Source organism: Oncorhynchus mykiss, chromosome 1 (assembly GCF_013265735.2).
Source record: "Oncorhynchus mykiss isolate Arlee chromosome 1, USDA_OmykA_1.1, whole genome shotgun sequence".
Lineage (NCBI taxonomy): Eukaryota > Metazoa > Chordata > Actinopteri > Salmoniformes > Salmonidae > Oncorhynchus > Oncorhynchus mykiss.
Window position 1 is genome coordinate 62,367,053 of NC_048565.1, and position 13,656 is coordinate 62,380,708.

At 44.3% G+C, this 13,656-nt stretch overlaps 1 long non-coding RNA gene across 4 annotated transcripts; it reads right to left on the reverse strand.

Annotated features, from left to right (window-relative positions):
* Window positions 1-186: 186 nt before the first annotated feature.
* Window positions 187-8,424, reverse strand: LOC110526498. 4 transcript variants are annotated; one of them, XR_005052479.1, is made up of 3 exons: window positions 3,353-4,736; window positions 1,653-1,847; window positions 187-1,510 (listed from the first exon to the last, which is right to left on the reverse strand). It is a non-coding gene; the product is annotated as an uncharacterized LOC110526498 (long non-coding RNA). The 4 variants fall into 4 exon arrangements; XR_002473971.2 differs by lacking the exons at window positions 1,653-1,847; window positions 3,353-4,736 and adding an exon at window positions 8,353-8,424; XR_002473970.2 differs by lacking the exon at window positions 1,653-1,847 and having other exon boundaries at window positions 3,353-4,680.
* Between the last annotated feature and the right edge of the window lie 5,232 nt (window positions 8,425-13,656).

Here is a 13,656-nt window from a genome sequence, read left to right on the forward strand (position 1 = left end):
TTGAGACATCTGTGGCATTGTGTTGTGTGATAAATCTGCACATTTTAGAGTGGTCTTTTATTGTCCCCAGCAGAAGGTTCACCTGTGTAATGATCATGCTGTTTTGTCAGCTTCTTGATATGCCACACCTGTCAGGTGGATGGATTATCTTGGTGTCGTGGAAATTACCACCAGGGGCAGCTGAAGTCAATATTAAATTAATAATGTTTTATTATCAGCAAGCTGGAGATGTTCCAACAAACTTAATGCACCATAGTACATGTCAGTTGGGGCAGTCCTGTTCTCATATACTGCTTACACAGACAAGTTATATTTGCAGGATTTACATTACTCATAATTAATTCATAATTAATATTTGGTTCCTGTATGTGATCGACCAATACCTCACAAGGCGGCTTCTCTCCAGGCTGAGACCTTGAAACTGAGATATCCCTTTTGATTCCCTGAACAATGTTCTGGGCGTACTGCCAATTGGTCTGAGGAGGTGGTCACAGTCACCTGCATGAACCAAGATAGAGGGAAAGGAGATGCTGTGTACAATTCAATGCTATCTCTTCAGACAACATTTTCCCTCACATTCCCTGCTTTTTAAGGTAAGCATCAGATTATAGCTTCTATCAAAGGAGCTTCTATCAAAATGCATCATAAGTAAACTAAATCAATTCATAAAACCACAGACACTTTCAAACCCTTCATTCTGGGTTGTACAATCCAACTAGTAACTGATCGTAATTCCATAGCCCTTACTTGTAAAACCATTGCAGTAGAATGATACAGTTACACATATGCTTCATAAAAACACAGACACTTTCATTTATGGATTCTGGCAATGACACATCAGATGGAGCTTTTGTTGCGATTGGCATGTTAATGACAAATTGGTATCTCAATGCATTTTTTTGTCTAAATTACTATGAATTTCGCAGTGTGCAGACCTCCACAATCAACCTGATACCCCAAATAAACCATTTTGGACAAGCCTAAATCAATTATGGGCACGGTTGACCACCCCCTCCCTGGCATTCATTCTTCTTGCGTTTCTTCATTTTCTTCTTCAGTTTGACCTACCAATGGCACATGTTCAATGTAGATGGCCCTTGATAATGTTCCAATTTCAATATCGGAGGAAAAATCTGATTTTGCAAACAGCAGATGAATCTCTCACCTGAGCTGCCACCATCCTTTACAGTCCATTATGTCTTCTCCATTTTCCGACCAGTACACAGAACCATGAGAGATGTCTGGACGGGATCTCTCTCTATGCTCACTCCACGTGGACTCATGCCGCACTCCTCTGAGAGAAAAAGCAGTTGATAGCTTAGATTGGATGCTGTGCACAGGTTGCTGACTCGGACTCAGGTCTCCGGTAGAAGTGGTGAAGGACAGGGGCCATAGTGAACGCCATTGTTGCCATCACTTCAGCCGGTTAGAGGGCTTGAGGCTCACTCGGTCTAATTATCCCTTCCATGAAGTCTTGATAGATACCATCTGTGGTCACCTTCGCCATAACCTCGAGAGAGGACAGACCAGAACAACAGTTTAGTTTCAGGGTATTTCTGATTCAGGAAATCCAGACAAACTAGTCACTGTATGACAAATTATTAATACCACTAATATTCTTAATACAAATGTCAAAGAGAATAACAACGCACTGTTGAAACCATTTTTGAAAATAGGCTTCTCCTCCCCTATCACATTGGCAACCTCACCGCAAAGATACAGGGTCAGGGAGTTAGAGGGCTGTTCCTGCAGACCCAAACTGGTGCGATTTGTGTTACAAAAAAACAACAACAGCAATACACTTCTTCATATAAACACCTTATCCTTTATCCAATCAAGCTCTCTGTCTGTAACAAAACAAACAAAACACTTATTCATATAAAACAACTTATCCTTTACCCAATCAAGCTCTCTGTCTGTAAGGTTACTTGCTTTGGTCCACATCAATATTTCATATGCACCGAGGGGTATAGCAAGTACTGTCTGGTAACAATCCACAAACCCAACAATCTGATACATTCTGTAGTACAGAGACATTACTAGATAATTGCAAGAAAGTGTTTGACCCCGGGAATACTTCAATCCATTTGGAGTAACTGTCAACCATTACCAACATATATGTTTTCCTTGTACAGGCAGGCATGTAAACAAAATACATTTGCATATTTACCAAAGGGCCCCGGGGGACTGGTAATTCTCCCTTTGGACACATGACTCACATCGGGATTCATGTGTCCAAAAAACAACAACACTGCCAGTTAAATAACATTTGTACTAATTGGAAGAACAAATCCAAATTTAATTACAACCCTTGATAACTCCAGAAGGAAATAATTGTATCCCATAAGGTCATTCAAGGCGTAGTAAAATAGACTAGAGACAGGTTTCCCTCATTCAGGGGCAGCGCTCTCTCCTTCTCATGGTCTGAATCACACATATGACTATTGATAAATTATAAACTTCTTCCTAATTATAAGTGTTTACATATTACATTTAAATCTCACCCAATGTCTCTAGTCTTAATGAGGTTATTCAACCCCAGTAAGTGAATTTGTCTTTGCCTTTTCTTTCCCTGTATTCAGACTCATTATCTAAAGACATTTCAAACATTTCTGTCCCAGGTTTACATTGGGTTTTTCAGTACATTTCTTATCAGGAGTATTTGCATGTGTGCAACCAAAATCCGGAAAATTTAAACTTCAGAAAATGTTATTTGTGTGCCCTTTAAGGTGCATTTTTTCCCAACCTACGAAGAACCCACTAAAACCAAATATAAAGACCCAACATAATAAATCAAACACGGTATTAACACAAATGACAAATATTAATAGCAGGTGGGTTGTGTGTGGGTGCTGGCATGTGTGGTAAAAACAAACAAAATGGCCAAGCCTTACTTAATTTGGAACTGTGTAAAAAAAAATCGTAATCGAGCTTACTGCATCTTGGGCAGGAAGTCTTGATAAAACCATACATATACAGAATCGTACTTCAGATACAGTATCCTGTTAAGCAACATAGGCACTTTCTTATCATTTTGACTTGTTGCATTGACTTGTTGCTGACTGCCCCTTTGACATCAACTAGTCAAAATATGAAACCTGTTGTTTATCAAATCTGATATGTCCCTGATATGTCCCTCAAAAAGTAGGCGCTGGCTTATCAACTCAATACTCGGTACTGAAACATTTACTTGGATTTACTTCAATTTTGGACACAGTTCCACGTATTGAAAACAGATTATTGTTTTAGATGACATTATCTTCTTACTTAAATTACTCGTGTTACCAAAACTATATAATTGAGGAATAATCATTGAAAATGGTCAAAACGTCTCTTATTCAATTACTCATACCTCTGTCCCAAATGTCGCAACGTATCCCTTACAGCCTGTTTGAGTTCAGTGAGTACCACTTATTTTCACTGGCGGCTTATCTATTTGTCCACAGGAAGCTTATCTCTAACCCAAACACCAGATGGCAGCCTCTAATTTAATATCTGTCCCTCTGTTCGTAATGCAACTTTGTATTGAAACTTCAGCTTCTTCAAATTACTAAAATGTGGCATTATTAGTGTGCTATCTGAAAGCCACTAATATTGCCATTCACTTTGTTACTTTCACTAGTCTCCATTTCTGTTTCCTTCAACTAGGACCCTTTCTTCCCAATAGGAAGACCCTCTAAATTACTACTGCTAATACGCATGGATCACTCTCAAACAATGTTCTGCTTTTACTGCTATTGTAAGGGTTTAAAACAAACAAAACAAACATGATAACTTTCTCCAAATTGGAAGGCATTGTTGGCATTTTAGTCTACCCTTACAATGTTACTTATAATATTTATTATTCATTTTTGTTTGATATTCACTTTCTGCTTCACACTTATTAAATGTCTATTATTTTAAGATGAACATGTAATGCGCCAAATTTATAAAATATAAGAGATAAGGGAAGAGAGAAACTTTTGGAGGAAGCTTCCTTTTTGAGATAGCTCTCTAGACTAGGGTTTCTTTCTGGGGCCATGTCTATTATAACTGGACTAGCACTGCCTATCAACCCACTGTAGATGCAGTGTTCTGTTCATAATAAGTCTGGCACCGGAGACAGGATAGACTGGGCCTTAAGGTTAGTTATCATCTCTAGTTTTATTGGTTAGGGGTAAGTGAAGTCCTGTACATTTACCAAAAGTGGATATGCGCCAATCTTTGTCTGAGACTTTATATTACAGACCCTTTAGGCAGTCATACAATGCTTTAACCTTATCTTTATCACATGATCCATAAAGGGACCACACTGAACATTTCTCAGAATACTTTTACACCCCTTACATACATCTACGTGTGGGTATGCAAGTTGTGTATTATTATAACTATTTCCACTGTTACTCTATCAAATTTATAGTAACCCATTATACTATTCATACAGCATATTCAGTAATAGTACTCTCTCCTTTCATATCTTCACATCACACAGAATCCCTATATAACGTTATAAAACAACTTAGGTATTCACATCCACACCACCAGCAATGATCACAGCGCAGCCAGCCCAAGAGTATACAGTTGAAGTCGGAAGTTTACATACACTTAGGTTGGAGTATTTAAAACTCATTTTCAGATTTCAATTTCTTTTACGGAAAAAACAATCTGAGAACGGCGCTCAGAGCCCAATCCAGCCAAATAAATATCTGCCATGTTGGAGTTAACAGAAGTTAGAAATAACACTATAAATATTCACTTACCTTTGATGATCTTCCTCAGAAGGCACTTCCAGGAATCCCAGTTTGACAATAAATGACTGATTTGTTCCATAAAGTCCATCATTTATGTCCAAAAAGCCATGTGTTGTTAGCGTGTTCAGCCCAGTAGTCCATCTTCATGAGGTGCGAGCACTACGTCCAGACAAAAACTTGAAAAGTTCCGTTACAGGTCGTAGAAACAAGTCAAACAATGTATGGAATCAAACTTTAGGATGTTTTTAACATAAATCATCAATAAGGTTCCAACCGTAGAATTCCATTGTCTGAAGAAAAGCACTGGAACGAGAGCTAACTCTGTCGGGACCGTGCGTCACGAGCCTGAGACACTCTGCCAGACCACTGACTCATTCTGCTCCCATTTCCCCCTCATTTATAGCAGAAGCCTGAAACAAGTTTCTAAAGACGGTTAAACAATTTGGAAAATTCCAGAAAATGATGTCATGGCTTTAGAAGCTTCTGATAGGCTAATTGACATCATTTGAGTGAATTGGAGGTGTACCTGTGGATGTATTTCAAGGCCTACCTTCAAACTCAGTGCCTCTTTGCTTAACATCATGGGAAATTCAGAGGAAATCAGCCAAGACCTCAGAAAAACAATTGTAGACCTCCACAAGTCTGGTTCATCCTTGGGAGCAATTTCCAAATGCCTGAAGGTACCACGTTCATCTGTACAAACAATAGTACGCAAGTACAAACACCATGGGACCACGCAGCCGCCACACCTCTCAGGAAGGAGATGCGTTCTGTCTCCTAGAGATGAACGTACTGTGGTGCAAAAAGTGCAAATCAATCCCAGAACAACAGCAAAGGACCCTGTGAAGATGCTGGAGGAAACCAGTACAAAAGTATCTATATCCACAGTAAAACGAGTCCAATATCGACAGAACCTGAAAGGCCGATCAGCAAGGAAGAAGCCACTGCTCCAAAACCGCAATAAAAAAGCCAGACTACAGTTTGCAGCTGCACATGGGGACAAATATCGTACTTTTTGGAGAAATGTCCTCTGGTCTGATGAAACAAAAATAGAACTGTTTGGCCATTGTTATGTTTGGAGGAAAAAGGGGGAGGTTTGCAAGCTGAAGAACACCATCCCAACGTGAAGCACAGGGGTGGCAGCATCATGTTGTGGGGTTGCTTTGTTGTAGGGGGGGACTGATGCACTTCACAAAATAGATGGCTTCATGAGGGAGGAAAGTGATGTGGATATAGTGAAGCAAATCAAATCACATTTATTTATATAGCCCTTCGTACATCAGCTGATATCTCAAAGTGCTGTACAGAAACACAGCCTAAAACCCCAAACAGCAAGCAATGCAGGTGTAGAAGCACGGTGGCTAGGAAAAACTCCCTAGAAAGGCCAAAACCTAAGAAGAAACCTAGAGAGGAACCAGGCTATGTGGGGTGGCCAGTCCTCTTCTGGCTGTGCCGGGTGGAGATTATAACAGAACATGGCCAAGATGTTCAAATGTTCATAAATGACCAACATGGTCGAATAATAATAAGGCAGAACAGTTGAAACTGGAGCAGCAGCACGGTCAGGTGGACTGGGGACAGCAAGGAGTCATCATGTCAGGTAGTCCTGGGCATGGTCCTAGGGCTCAGGTCAGTTGAAACTGGAGCAGCAGCACGGCCAGGTGGACTGGGGACAGCAAGGAGTCATCATGTCAGGTAGTCCTGGGGCATGGTCCTAGGGCTCAGGTCCTCCAAGAGAGAGAAAGAAAGAGAGAAGGAGAGAATTAGAGAACGCACACTTAGATTCACACAGGACACCGAATAGGACAGGAGAAGTACTCCAGATATAACAAACTGACCCTAGCCCCCCCGACACAAACTACTGCAGCATAAATACTGAAGGCTGAGACAGGAGGGGTCAGGAGACACTGTGGCCCCATCCGAGGACACCCCCGGACAGGGCCAAACAGGAAGGATATAACCCCACCCACTTTGCCAAAGTACAGCCCCCACACCACTAGAGGGATATCTTCAACCACCAACTTACCATCCTGAGACAAGGCTGAGTATAGCCCACAAAGACCTCCGCCACGGCACAACCCAAGGGGGGGGGACCAACCCAGACAGGATGACCACATCAGTGAATCAACCCACTCAGGTGACGCACCCCCTCCAGGGACGGCATGAGAGAGCCCCAGTAAGCCAGTGACTCAGCCCCTGTAATAGGGTTAGAGGCAGAGAATCCCAGTGGAAAGAGGGGAACCGGCCAGGCAGAGACAGCAAGGGCGGTTCGTTGCTCCAGAGCCTTTCCGTTCACCTTCCCACTCCTGGGCCAGACTACACTCAATCATATGACCCACTGAAGAGATGAGTCTTCAGTAAAGACTTAAAGGTTGAGAGCATCTCAAGCAGCATCTCAAGACATCAGTCAGAAAGTTAAAGCTTGGTCTCAAATGGGTCTTCCAAATGGACAATGACCCAAAGCATACTTCCAATAGGCTAATTGTTAAAAACTGAGTTTAAATGTACTTGGCTAAGTTGGATGTAAACTTCCGACTTCAACTGTATCATGTTCTCGAGGAAATCTGTGTCAGGTGGCATCAATGAACAGCCCTTACCCGTATCAGCTCTTACCCTCCCATACTTTTCAATGGCTTCTCCTGTCAGTGCTCATTACCTGTAGATTGACGGGTGGTGGATCACAGAACCCCTAGATAACGTTATAGATCGAAAAACTCACACGGAACTGTTGGGGTATTCATTCAGACATGCACCTCTTTCACATCACACAGAAGTCTTAGGTATTCATATCTACACCACTCCATATGTATCTTCAACGGTTCTCTAGCCTTGCAGAGAACATGGTACACTCTAGCCTCACAGAACTATGGTACAGTGGTCCCAGACCACATAGACAATTCCCAGAAATGCCTATAGACTTGCCGCTATTTCCTATACATATGAAACAACACCCCGTGCTCAATAACACCTCGTGCTATTACTAGTAGTCCCAGACTACGATGGGCGGTGGTGGATGGAACCCCTAGATAACGTTATATATTGAAACTTACTATCTAATCACTCCAACCACTCAGTACTAATAATATATCTTATTATCCAAATTTCAATCCTCTTATTATCCACAGTTCAGTCGTTTGTTGAACTTCACCTTACCACTTATCCAAATTTCAATCTCTTAACACCTAACTTCAACACTCACACAACTCTAACATTCACTTAGTACTAGTCCCAAACGCCAGTGACTGGATTTTTTAGGCAAGCATCCAGCCCCACTGGTTGCGGAAACATGTGCCAAAAAGAGTAAATATAGATAACAATTTTTATCGCTGGAGTAAAGTTATGGCCCTTAAAAGGGTTGAAGTCAGATGCAGAGATGGCCTGTTTTCTGCTTGACAGGTTGCAGTACCAAGACATTGCGCCAGCTACAGTAGCTAGCTAGCCAGTTAATGTTAGCTGTGATGTTTATGAATGGAAAATCCGGGTTAGCTTTATGCTATCTAAATGATATGGCTGTCTTCATAAGTAACTAAGGTGTACATGGTATTTACCTTATAAAACCAGTCAGGATATTGACATAAGCATGTGTGTTTTTGAGAGTCATTATCATTTAGAATTAACTTACATTTTAGAACGTATTTACGTTTTGCATTGGCGGCTAGCTAACGTTTCATGTGCATTTCTCTGTTTGAGAGTGATAGAACTGTAATGACGCTCAGCTGTAACGTTAGCAGCTGTAATGGTGCTCGGCAGTATGGTTGCCTTGCCTTTATGAGACCAACCAATACCTCATGAGGCACACTCTGGCATTCTCTCAACCAGATTCACCTGGAATGCTTTTCCAACAGCCTTGAATTCTAAATAAATCACTGACAGTGTCACCAGCAAAGCACCATCACACCTCCTCCTCCATGCTTCACGGTGGGAACCATACATGCGGAGATCATCCATTCACCTACTCTACGTCTCACAAATACACAAATACATACATAACACCTAGACTAGTAAACACCCATAGACATACAAAACCCCTAGACAGGAACAAAAACACATACATCACCCATGTCACACCCTGACCTAAACAAAATAATAAAGAAAACAAAGAATACTAAGGTCAGGGCGTGACAGTACCCCCCCCCCCCCCAAAGGTGCGGACTCCCGGCTGCACACCTAAGCCTATATGGGAGGGTCTGGGTGGGCATAACTCCGAGGTGGCGTTTCTGGCTCGGGACGTGGACCCCGCTCCACTTCTGACTCGTCACACTTACTTAATGTCTCTGGAGCGGGAACCCTCACCGCCGACCACAGACTAGAGGACGCCACTGGACTGATGGTCGAGTCTGGCGTGAGTGGCGCCTCTGGATTGGAGGGAGATTCTGGCGGATCCGGACTGGAGGGAGACTCTGGCGGACTGGAGGGAGACTCTGTCGTAGGAGGCTCCGGTCTGCGGCCCGTCGTAGGAGGCTCCGGTCTGAGGCCCGTCGTAGGAGGTTCCGGTCTGCGTACTGTCGCCGGACGCTCTGGACTGGGTACTGTCGCCGGATGCTCTGGACTGGCGAGGCGCACTGTGGGCCTGGTGCATGGTGCCGGCACTGGTGGTACCGGGCTGGGGACACTCACCTCAGGGCGAGTGCGAGGAGCAGGAACATGGAGTACTGGACCCTGGAGACGCACTGGAGAATTGGTGCGCGGTACCGGCACTGGTGGTACCAGGCTGATGACACGCACCTCAGGGCGAGTGCGGGGAGGAGGAACAGGGCGTACAGGGCTCTGGAGACGCACAGGAAGCCTGGTGCGTGGTGTTGGCACTGGCACTGGTGGTACTGGGCTGGGGACACGCATCTCAGGGCGAGTGCGGGGAGCAGGCACAGGGCGTACTGGGCTGTGGAGGCGTACTGGAGGTCTAGAGTGTAGAGCTGACACAACCCGTCCTGGCTGGATGTTTATACTTGCCCTGCAAATGCAGGGCGCTGGCACAGGACGCACAGAGCTGTGCAGACTCACAGTACGCAGAGCCGGCGCAGGATATCCTGGTCCATGGAGGTATACTGGAGACCAGGAGCGCTGAGCACCCTCCTTCCTGGCTGGATGCCCATTCTAGCCCGGCCAATGCGATGAGCTGGAATAGAGCGCACCGGGCTAGAAATGCGCACTGCAGACACCGTGCGCATCTCTGCATAACACTGTGCCTGACCAGTAACACACTCCCCACAGTAAGCACGAGGAGTTGGCTCAGGTCTCCTACCTCACAATCTTGGGGCTGCCTCTCGGGCTTCCGTGCTAGCCGTGTACCCTTATATCGTCGCTGTTCCTCCCGTGCTAACTCCAACTGCCTCCATGGTAAGTGATCCTCTCCTGCCAGTATCTCCTCCCACGTCCAGGATCCTTTACCGTCCAGTATCTCGTCCCAGGTCCGTCTTTTCACCAAGCGCTGTTCCTCCCTTTCACGCTGCTTGGGCCTTTGTTTGGTGGGTTATTCTGTCACGTTCAATGTATGGAGGAGACCAAGGCGCAGCGTAAGATGAATACATACTTCTTTAATGAAGACGAAGAAACACTAAACAAACTTACAAAACATAAATTAACGTGACCCTATGTAATATACAGTGGAAGAACAAGTATTTGAAACACTGACGATTTTGCAGGTTTTCCTACTTACAAAGCATGTAGAGGTCTGTAATTTTTATCAAAGGTACACTTCAACTGTGAGAGATGGAATCTAAAACAAAAATCCAGAAAATCACATTGTATGATTTTTAAGTAATTAATTTGCATTTTATTGCATGACATACGTATTTGATACATCAGAAAAACAGAACTTAATATTTGGTACAGAAACCTTTGTTTGCAATTACAGAGATCATACATTTCCTGTAGTTCTTGACCAGGTTTGCACACACTGCACCAGGGATTTTGGTCCACTCCTCCATACAGACCTTCTCCATATCCTTCAGGTTTCGGGGTTGTCGCTGGGCAATACGGACTTTCAGCTTCCTCCAAAGATTTTCTATTGGGTTCAGGTCTGGAGACTGGCTAGGCCACTCCAGGACCTTGAGATGCTTCTTACGGAGCCACTCCTTAGTTGCCCTGGCTGTGTGTTTCGGGTCGATTTCATGCTGGAAGACCCAGCCACGACCCATCTTCAGTGCTCTTACTGAGGGAAGGAGGTTGTTGGCCAAGATCTCGCGATACATGGCCTCATCCATCCTCCCCTCAATATGGTGCAGTCGTCCTGTCCCCTTTGCAGAAAAGCATCCCCAAAGAATGATGTTTCCACCTCCATACTTCACGTTGGGATGGTGTTATTGGGGTTGTACTCATCCTTCTTCTTCCTCCAAACATGGCGAGTGGAGTTTAGACCAAAAAGCTATATTTTTGTCTCATCAGACCACATGACCTTCTCCCATTCCTCCTCTGGATCATCCAGATGGTCATTGGCAAACTTCAGACGGGCCTGGACATGCGCTGGCTTGAGCAGGGGGACCTTGTGTGCGCTGCAGGATTTTAATCCATAACGGTGTAGTGTGTTACTAATGGTTTTCTTTGAGACTGTGGTCCCAGCTCTCTTCAGGTCATTGACAAGTTCCTGCCATGTAGTTCTTGGCTGATCCCTCACCTTCCTCGTGATCATTGATGCCCCACGAGGTGAGATATTGCATGGAGCCCCAGACCGAGGGTGATTGGCCGTCATCTTGAATTTCTTCAATTTTCTAATAATTGCGCCAACAGTTGTTGCCTTCTCACCAAGCTGCTTGCCTATTGTCCTGTAGCCCATCCCAGCCTTGTGCATGTCTACAATTTTATCCCTGATGTCCTTACACAGCTCTCTTGTCTTGGCCATTGTGGAGAGGTTGGAGTCTGTTTGATTGAGTGTGTGGACAGGTGTCTTTTATACAGGTAACGAGTTCAAACAGGTGCAGTTAATACAGGTAATGAGTGGAGAACAGGAGGGCTTCTTAAAGAAAAACGAACAGGTTTGTGAGAGCTGGAATTCTTACTGGTTGGTAGGTGATCAAATACTTATGTCATGCAATAATATGCAAATTAATTACTTAAAAATCATACAACGTGATTTTCTGGATTTTTGTTTTAGATTCCGTCTCTCACAGTTGAAGTGTACCTATGATAAAAATTACAGACCGCTACATGCTTTGTAAGTAGGAAAACCTGCAAAATCGGCAGTGTATCAAATACTTGTTTTCCCCACTGTAAGTGCAGACACAAGCAACTAATACATAGACAGGAACAAAAACACATACATCACCCATGTCACACCCTGACCTAACCAAAATAATAAAGAAAACAAAGAATACTAAGGTCAGGGCGTGACAGAGAGAGTCGAAAACAGCAGGTCTGGGACAAGGTAGCACGTCCGGTGAACAGGTCAGTGTTCCATAGCCGCAGGCAGAACAGTTGAAACTGGAGCAGCAGCATGACCAGGTGGACTGGGGACAGCAAGGAGTCATCAGGCCAGGTAGTCCTGAGGCATGGTCCTAGGGCTGATAGAGAGAGAGAGAGACCCCCGAAACAAACTATTGCAGCATAAATACTGGCGGCTGAGACAGGAGGGGTCGGGAGACACTGTGGCCCCGTCTGACGATACCCCCGGACAGGGCCAACCAGGCAGGATATAACCCCACCCACTTTGCCAAAGCACAGCCCCCACGCCACTAGAGCGATATCTTCAAACCACCAATTTACTACCCTGAGACAAGGCTGAGAATAGCCCACGAAGATCTCCCCCACGGCACGAACCCGAGTGGGGCGCCAACCCGGACAGGAAGATCACGTCAGTGACTCAACCCACTCAAGTGATGCACCCCTCCTAGGGACGGCATGGAAGAGCACCAGTAAGCCAGTGACTCAGCCCCCGTAATAGGGTTAGAGGCAGAGAATCCCAGTGGAGCGAGGGGAACCGGCCAGGCAGAGACAGCAAGGGCGGTTCGTTGCTCCAGTGCCTTTCCGTTCACCTTCACACCCCTGGGCCAGACTACACTCAATCATAGGACCTACTGAAGAGATGAGTCTTCAATAAAGAAATAATATCCTACCCCATCCCTCTACCAACAACTGAGGAACTTGTGCAATCACAAGTGAGAAGAGGCGTAGGTAAGTAAAAAACTGAAGGCAGGAATATCAGGTAGAATTGCATCAGACCTTAGAGTGAGTTACAACAAAGCCTGTAGGAGATGATACCTATGCAGTCAATGAATAGTTGTCTTTTTATAATTTCATGGTACAAGGTACACTAAACCTCCACATTCCTCATTCTTTCCCTCCCCCCTAGAGTTGGGTTTCCCTCCCCCCTAGATGGGCTTCTAGGCAGAGTTGCAAAGAAAATGACATATCTCAGACTGGCCAATAAAAATAAAATATTAAGATGTGCAAAAGGACACAGACAGTGGACAGAGGAACTGCCGGAGTCGCCTCCTCACTGTTTACGTTGAGACTGATGTTTTGCGGGTACTATTTAATGAAGCTGCCAGTTGAGGACTTGTGAGGTGTCTGTTTCTCAAACTAGACACTCTAATATACTTGTCCTCTTGCTCAGTTGTGCACCGGGGCCTCACACTCCTCTTTCTATTCTTGTTAGAGCCAGTTTCCATTGTTCTGTGAAGGGAGTAGTACACAGCATTGTATGAGATCTTCAGTTTCTTGGCAATTTCTCACATGGAATATCCTTAATTTCTCAGAACAAGAATAGACTGACGAGTTTCAGAAGAAAGGTCTTTGTTTCTGGCCATTTTGAGCCTATAATCGAACCAACAAATGCTGATGCTTCAGATACTCAACTAGTCTAAAGAAGGCTGGTTTTATTGCTTCTTTAATCAGAACAACTGTTTTCAGCTGTGCTAACATAATTGAAAAAGGGTTTTCTAATGATCAATTAGCCTTTTAAAATGATAAACTTGGATTAGCGAACACAACG